The sequence below is a fragment of the Artemia sp. Qi Xiang Cuo genome, chromosome 10 (assembly GCF_049724085.1).
Source record: "Artemia sp. Qi Xiang Cuo chromosome 10, ASM4972408v1, whole genome shotgun sequence".
Taxonomy (NCBI): Eukaryota; Metazoa; Arthropoda; class Branchiopoda; order Anostraca; family Artemiidae; genus Artemia; species Artemia sp. Qi Xiang Cuo.
Genome location: NC_142803.1, coordinates 34,862,996 through 34,872,344, shown reverse-complemented (window position 1 = coordinate 34,872,344; position 9,349 = coordinate 34,862,996).

The window sequence follows — 9,349 nt, the reverse complement described above, 5'->3', positions numbered from 1 at the left end:
TATTTCTGTAAAATCTGAGCTAACAAGGGTTTTTGGCCGTAAACTCTAGTTTTTTTATAAGAAATTATGGAAAATATAATTCCTGGTTCAAATGTGAAACTTAAGTCTATTTTTGGATCGAAAAATAAAACTATTTCCGTAAAATCTGAGCTAATAAGGGTTTTTGACCGTAAACTCTAGTGTCTTGTAAGAAAATTATGGAAAATACAATTCTCTAGTTCAAATGTGAAACTTAAGTCCAGTTTTGGATACTCATAATGATGAGAACTGATGATTCTAATTCAATATTTTTTCAATAAAAACAGACTATTTTTTTAAACTTCGAAGTTATTAAACTTTATTAATTTTTTATCTTTTTTTGTACGTATCTTGAAATGACAAAATATGCCTACGACTCTAACAATTGTACTCTATGATTGGTCAGATATACGATGTTGCTTTCCCAGTGGTATTCTATGTCCGGTTATTGACACTACCTAGTCTATGGCATGTATTAAATCAGTATTTTTTACGCAGTGGAACGATAAACACATAAGTCATATCTTAAAAAAAAGTGAAGATGGAGCATTTTAATAAAGTGTGTTCACATAACAAGGTTACTGTAGCATTGAATGCCGACAAGGAGAAGTATTTAAACCATGAAACAAGTACAAGTGGTAGCACTATTGGAAATGTATGCATGCATTATCATGACAGTAAGGAATTCAATTTCTTTGGAATAGCGAAAAAATTCAACTCTTATGTTGATGGTTATGCAAGATTGAGATCTCCAGTGATGATTGCACTCAAAGAGAATACCAACATGAAAATAATCTTTGATGATAGATGACAACTCCTTGCTAATTTTGCAGGTAACACATTACCTACTCATACATCCAATCGTCAGCTTTCGGGTATTAGCATTCAACGGAAGTTCAATAAAAGAAAGGCCTACTCTTCTACTAATATCCTAAACGATATCTTGTCTACGTGCCGAAACTGTTACCCGTGTAAAAATAATGTGATAATAGACAGTGAAATTGCCAGAAAAATAAAAAGGGCATTGTCAGAAAATATCACTATGGAATATAAAGATGAATCGATGAAAAACAAAGCACCAGCAAACGTTACTGCCATTGATCAAACAGTCAATAAACCAAATAATACCAAAGACGAAAAGCATATTGAGCCTGTTGAGGAGACACCAGTAAAAATTGTGTATGACTCTAAATGGAATAGTGATTATTCTACTGATTACGAACTAAGAGAAGAAAATAGCTACAATATCAAGAGAGAACATGGTGAACTATTTTATGGAACAGGTTCAAAATGTCCAAAGTTAATCATTGATATTAATAATGTATCATAATATATTTTTGTATTAATATTCTACATAGCATTATCTCATTAAAAATATTTTATGCATTACCTTGCTATGTATTCATTATTTTTAGAGTAAGCTAACATATCAAACGTTTAGAATGTCTATTAAAACATCGGAGATGTAAGAAAAGGAATTTGCATACATCTATTGTCAGACACATGGGATAACATTGACAAAATCTAGCTATCAGAATGAATAAATTCTTTACCAACATCCGTTGTTGGATATGTTATTATGTTCAATTTCACAAAATCTAAGTATCAGATTGATTAAATTCTATATGAACATCCATTTCTCGGATACATGCGGATGAAATTGACAAAATCTAAGTGTTAGAGTGAATAAATTTTATTTATCAACATCTTTTGTCAGATACATTGAATAAAATTGACAGAATCTAAGTGTCAGAGTGAATAATTTATTTTTTATCAACATCTTTTATCAGTTACAACAATTATAAATAACCAAATCTAAATATCAGAGTGAATAAATGCTTTTTCAGCATCCTTCGTCGAATATTTTTAATAAAATATGCAAAGTCGACATAGATTTATTTAATTTTTTAAGTTTAATTTAGACGAGGTAACGGGCGCGCCCGTAACCTCTGGTTTTTCTTTACTCGGTGCCCATTAAAAACGAAATTTTTGTCTTAAATAAGTAGTTTTTGTATCTTTTAAAAGAGCTTTACGGGGTTTGAGAGACTCGGTTGCCTGATTCCGTGTGGTTTTTCTTTACTTGGTACCCATTAAAAACAAAATTTTTGTGTTAAATAAGTAGTTCTTGTATCTGTTAAAAGAGCTTTAAGGGGTTTGAGAGACTCGGTTGCATTGTATTTTCCATAATTTTCTTACAAGAAACTAGAGTTTACGGCCAAAAACCCTTATTAGCTCAGATTTTATAGAAATAGTTTTATTTTTCGATCCGAAAATAGACTAAAGTTTCAGATTTGAACCAGAGAATTGTATTTTCCATAATTTTCTTACATCTTTGGAAGTAATTAACGATAACAAACATGTGTTCGACCAGATGGGTTTTTGAAAGCGCATTCAGCATGACGTGCGCTATTTTTTTTTATCATGAACCCTTTAGAGATCAATTTGATCAACTCGGAGAAAGTTCAAATAGAATCGTTACTGATATTGATATTAGTGCGTAAACTACAAACTGACAAAAATATCCAGAACTTTTTTTTCTTATAACCATGACTTTGAAGACATTTCTTCATCTTAATTGGCTTTAGAAATATCATGCCAAAATAAAACTAACCAAACCGTCGTTGCTTTGTCGAATTTTCAGCAAAAAAAAGGATTGTAACACCTGATTGGCTCGTTTGTATGCAATTTCAAGCCAGAGAAAAGAACGAAACGTCTTTGAGTCACATTTTTTTAAAAGTAAATTCGATGTTTCTCTATGATTCAATCCCAACGTCACCCTGCTCTTAGTGTTGAAAATGATTTCACGACATTATTTTAGTTTTTTTTCTTGCCCCAAACTATTTTTTTTTATCATGAACCCTTTAGAGATCAATTTGATCAACTTGGAGAAAGTTCAAATAGAATCGTTACTAATATTGGTATTAGTGCGTAAACTACAAACTGACAAAAATATCCAGAACTTTTTTTTCTTATAGCCTTGACTTTGAAGACATTTCTTCTTTTGTAGGTGTGTGTTGTCTAAAACCTATAGTTAGGGATGCTATTTGGGCTTTTCAGAACTAGGTTTCTTAGTTTCTCATAGCTGTGTGTTGTCTGAAACCTACAATTTGGGGCGGGTAGTTTGCTATTTCTGGCTTTTCAGAGCTAGGGTTCTTAGTCTCTCATAGGTGTGTGTTGTCTAAAATCTACAATTTGGGGTGGGTAGTTTGCTATTTCTAGCTTTTATGCGCTAGGTTTCATAGCCTTTAGTATGTGTGTGTTGTCTGAAACATATAGGTTGGGATGCTATTTGGGCTTTTCAGAGCTAGTTTTCTTAGTGTCTCATAGGTGTGTGTTATCTGAAACCTACAATTTGAGGTGGGTAGTTTGCTATTTCTGGCTTTTCAGAGCTAGGTTTCTTAGTGTCTCATAGGTGTGTGTTGTCTGAAACCTACAATTTGAGGTGGGTTGTTGGCTATTTCTGGCTTTTATGAGGTAGGTAATAAACTATTTCTGTAAAATCTGAGCTAATAAGGGTTTTTGGCCGTAAACTCTAGTTTTTTTTTATAAGAAAATTATGGAAAATATAATTCTCTGGTTCAAATCTAAAACTTTAGTCTATTTTTGGATTGAAAAATAAAACTATTTCTATAAAATCTGAGCTAAAAAAAGGATTTTGACCGTAAACTCTAGTTTTTTTTTGTAAGAAAATTATGGAAAATACAATTCGTTGGCTCATAGGTGAAAATTAAGTCCAGTTATGGATCGAAAAATAAACTATTTCTATAAAATCTGAGCTAATAAGGGTTTTTTGCAATTTGCATACATCTATTGTCAGACACATGGGATAACATTGACAAAATCTAGCTATCAGAATGCATAAACTCTTTATCAACATCCGTTTTTGGATATGTTATTATGTCATTATGAAAAAATTGTAAGTAAGTAGGTAAGTAAGTAATTAAGTAGGTAAGTAAGTAACAAACTCTTTCTTGAATTCACCTCTTGGATACACAATACAGGAATTTAATTCAGGAAATTATGAAAAAAAATTTAAGAAATTCTTTTTTAACATTCTTTATCGATTGAAGTCGCTTCCTAGACAGTCAATACAGCAATTTCACAAAATCTAAGTATCAGATTGATTAAATTCTATATCAACATCCATTTCTCGCATACATGCGGATGAAATTTACAAAATCTAAGTGTTAGAGTGAATAAATTTTATTTATCAACATCTTTTGTCCTCTAGTTTTTTGTAAGAATATTATGGAAAATACAATTCTCTGGTTCAAATCTGAAACTTAAGTCTATTTTTGGATCGAAAAATAAAACTATTTCTATAAAATCTGAGTTAAAAGAGTTTTCGACCGTAAACTCTAGTTTTTTTTGTAAGAAAATTATGGAAAATACAATTGATTGGCTCATAGGTGAAAATTAAGTCCAGTTATGGATCGAAAAATAAAGTATTTCTGTAAAATCTGAGCTAACAAGGGTTTTTGGCCGTAAACTCTAGTTTTTTTATAAGAAATTATGGAAAATATAATTCCTGGTTCAAATGTGAAACTTAAGTCTATTTTTGGATCGAAAAATAAAACTATTTCCGTAAAATCTGAGCTAATAAGGGTTTTTGACCGTAAACTCTAGTGTCTTGTAAGAAAATTATGGAAAATACAATTCTCTAGTTCAAATGTGAAACTTAAGTCCAGTTTTGGATACTCATAATGATGAGAACTGATGATTCTAATTCAATATTTTTTCCATAAAAACAGACTGTTTTTTTAAACTTCGAAATTATTCAACTTTATTTATTTTTTATCTTTTTTTGTATGTATCTTAAAATGACAAAATATACCTACGACTCTAACAATTCTACTCTATGATTGGTCAGAGATATGATGTGGCTTTCCCATTGGTATTCTATGTCCGGTTATTGACACTACCTAGTCTGTTGCATGTATTAAATCAGTATTTTTTACGCAGTGGAACGATAAACACATAAGTCATATCTTAAAAAAAAGTGAAGATGGAGCATTTTAATAAAGTGTGTTCACATAACAAGGTTATTGTAGCATTGAATGCCGACAAGGAGAAGTATTTAAACTATGAAACAAGTACAAGTGGTAGCACTATTGGAAATGTATGCATGCAAATTGTCATGACAGTAAGGAATTCAATTTCTTTGGAATAGCGAAAAAATTCAACTGTTATGTTGGTGGTTATGCGAGATTGAGATCTCCAGAGATGATTGCACTCAAAGAGAATGCCAACATAAAAATAATCGTTGATGATAGAGGACAACTCCTTGCTACTGTTGTAGGTAACACATTACCTACTGATACATCCAATCGTCAGCTTTCGGGCATTAGCGTTCAACGGAAGGTCAATAAAAGAAAGGCCTACTCTTCTACTAATATCGTAAACCATATCTTGTCTACGTGCCGAACCTGGTACCTGTGTAAACATAATGTGATAATAGACAGTGAAATTGCCAGAAAAATAAAAAGGGCATTGTCAGAAAATATCATTATGGAATATAAAGATGAATCGATGAAAAACAAAGCACCAGCAAACGTTACTGTCATTGATCAAACAGTCAATAAACCAAATAATACCAAAGACGAAAAGCAAATTGAGCCTGTTGATGAGATACAATAAAAATTGCGTATGACTAAATGGAATAGTGATTATTCTACTGATTACGAACTAACAGAAGACAATAGCTACAATATCAAGAGAGAACATGGTGAACTATTTTATGGAACAGATTCAAAATGTCCAAAGTTAATCATTGATATTAATAATGTATCAAAATATATTTTTGTATTAATATTCTACATAGCATTATCGCATTATCTCAAGTAGGTAAGTAAGTAACAAACTCTTTCTTGAATTCAAAGTCGACATAGCTTTATTTCATTTTTCAAGGTTAATTTAAACGAGGTTACGTAAGCGGACGTAACCTCGTCTATATTAACCTTAAAAATGAAATAAAACTATGTCGACTTTGCATATTTTATTCAACATATTCGACAAAGGATGCTGAAAAAGCATTTATTCACTCTGATATTTAGATTTGTTAATTATAATTGTTGTAACTGATAAAAGATGTTGATAAAAAATAAATTATTCACTCTGACACTTAGATTTTGTCAATTTTATTCGATGTATCTGACAAAAGATGTTGATAAATAAAATTTATTCACTCTAACACTTTGATTTTGTCAAGTTCATCCGCATGTATCTGAGAAATGGATGTTGATATAGAATTTAATCAATCTGATACTTAGATTTTGTGAAATTGCTGTATTGTCTGTCGAGGAAGCGAATTCAATCAATAAAGAATGTTAATAAAGAATTTTTTCAATTTTTTTTCATAATTTCCTGAATTAACTTCTTGTATTGTCCATCCAATAGGTGAAATCTAGAAAGAGTTTGTTACTTATTTATCTACTTAATTACTTACTTACCTACTTACTTACAATTTTTTCATAATGACATAATAACATATCCAACAACGGATGTTGATAAAGAATTTATTCATTCTGATAGCTAGATTTTGTCAATGTTATCCCATGTGTCTGACAATAGATGTATGCAAATTCCTTTTCTTACATCTCCGATGTTTTAATAGACATTCTAAACGTTTGATATGTTAGCTTACTCTAATAATAATGAACACATAACAAGGTAATGCATAAAATATTTTTAATGAGATAATGCTATGTATAATGCTATGTATAAGGCCTACAATGCCCTTTTTATTTTTCTGGCAATTTCACTGTCTATTATCACATTATTTTTACACAGGTAACAGTTTCGGCACGTACACAAGATATGGTTTACGATATTAGTAGAAGGGTAGGCCTTTCTTTTTTTGACCTTCCGTTGAATGCTAATACCTGAAAGCTGACGATTTGATGTATCAGTAGGTAATGCGTTACCTGCAACAGTAGCAAGGAGTTATCCTTTATCATCAATGATTATTTTTATGTTAGCATTCTCTTTGAGTGCAATCATCTCTGGAGATCGCAATCTCGCATAACCATCAATATAAGAGTTGAATTTTTTCGCTATTCCAAAGAAATTGAATTCCTTACTGTCATGACAATGCGTTGCATACATTTCCAATAGTGCTACCACTTGTACTTGTTTCATAGTCTAAATACTTCTCCTTGTCGGCATTCAATGCTACAATAACCTTGTTATGTGAACACACTTTATTAAAATGCTCCATCTTCACTTTTTTTTTAAGATATGACTTATATGTTTATCGTTCCACTGCGTAAAAAATACTGATTTAATACATGCAATAGACTAGGTAGTGTCAATAACCAGACATAGAATGCCAATGGGAAAGCCACATCATATCTCTGACCAATCATAGAGTAGAATTGTTAGAGTCGTAGGCATATTTTGTCATTTTAAGATACGTACAAAAAAAAGATAAAAAATAAATAAAGTTAAATAATTTCAAAGTTTAAAAAAAATAGTCTGTTTTTATGGAAAAAATATTGAATTAGAATCATCAGTCCTCATCATTATGAGTATCCAAAACTGGACTTAAGTTTCACATTTGAACTAGAGAATTATATTTTCCATAATTTTCTTACAAGAAACTAGAGTTTACGTTGAAAAACCCTTATTAGCTCAGATTTTACGGAAATAGTTTTATTTTTCGATCCAAAAATAGACTTAAGTTTCATATTTGAACCAAGGAATTATATTTTCCATAATTTTCTTACAAAAAAGTAGAGTTTACTGGCAAAAACCCTTGTTAGCTCAGATTTTACAGAAATACTTTATTTTTCGATCCATAACTGGACTTAATTTTCACCTATGAGCCAATGAATTGTATTTTCCATAATTTTCTTACAAAAAAAAACTAGAGTTTACGGTCGAAAACCCTTTCAACTCAGATTTTATAGAAATACTTTTATTTTTCGATCCAAAAATAGACTTAAGTTTCAGATTTGAACCAAAGAATTGTATTTTCCATAATTTTCTTACAAAAAACTAGAGGACAAAAGATGTTAATTTTATTCGATGTATCTGACAAAAGATGTTGATAAATAAAATTAATTCACTCTAACACTTAGATTTTGTAAATTTCATTCGCATGTATCCGAGAAATGGATGTTGATATAGAATTTAATCAATCTGATACTTAGATTTTGTGAAATTGCTGTATTGACTGTCTAGGAAGCGACTTCAATCGATAAAGAATGTTAATAAAGAATTTGTTCAATTTTTTTCATAATTTCCTGAATTAAATTTCTGTATTGTGTATCCAAGAGGTGAATTCAAGAAAGAGTTAGTTACTTACTTACCTACTTAATTACTTACTTACCTACTTACTTACAAGTTTTTCATAATGACATAATAACATATCCAACAACGGATGTTGATAAAGAATTTATTCATTCTGATAGCTAGATTTTGTCAATATTATCCCATGTGTCTGACAATAGATGTATGCAAATTGCAAAAAACCCTTATTAGGTCAGATTTTATAGAAATAGTTTATTTTTCGATCCATAAATGGACTTAATTTTCACCAAAGAGCCAACGAATTGTATTTTCCATAATTTTCTTACAAAAAAAACTAGAGTTTACGGTCAAAATCCTTTTTTTAGCTCAGATTTTATAGGAATAGTTTTATTTTTCGATCCAAAAATAGACTAAAGTTTCAGATTTGAACCAGAGAATTGTATTTTCCATAATTTTCCTCCAAAAAAAAAACTAGAGTTTACGGCCAAAAACCCTTATTAGCTCAGATTCTACAGAAATAGTCTATTACCTAGCTCATAAAAGCCAGAAATAGTAAACTACCCACCTCAAATTGTAGGTTTCAGACAACACACCCCTATGAGACACTAATAAACCTAGCTCTGAAAAGCCAGAAATAGCAAACTACCCACCTCAAATTGTAGGTTTCAGATAACACACACCTATGAGACACTAAGAAACCTAGCTCTGAAAAGTCCAAATAGCACCCCAAACTATAGGTTTCAGACAACACACACATACTAAAGGCTATGAAACCTAGCGCATAAAAGCCAGAAATAGCACCCACCCCAAATAGCACCCACCCACCCACACCCCATAACTACCCACCCCAAATTGTAGATTTTAGACAACACACACCTATGAGAGACTAAGAAACCTAGCTCTGAAAAGCCAGAAATAGCAAACTACCCAACCCAAATTGTAGGTTTCAGACAACACACATCTATGAGAGACTATGAAAACTAGCTCTGAAAAGCTAAAAGAGCATCCCAAACTATAGGTTTCAGACAACAAACGCCTACAAAAGAAGAAATGTCTTCAAAGTCAAGGCTATAAGAAAGAA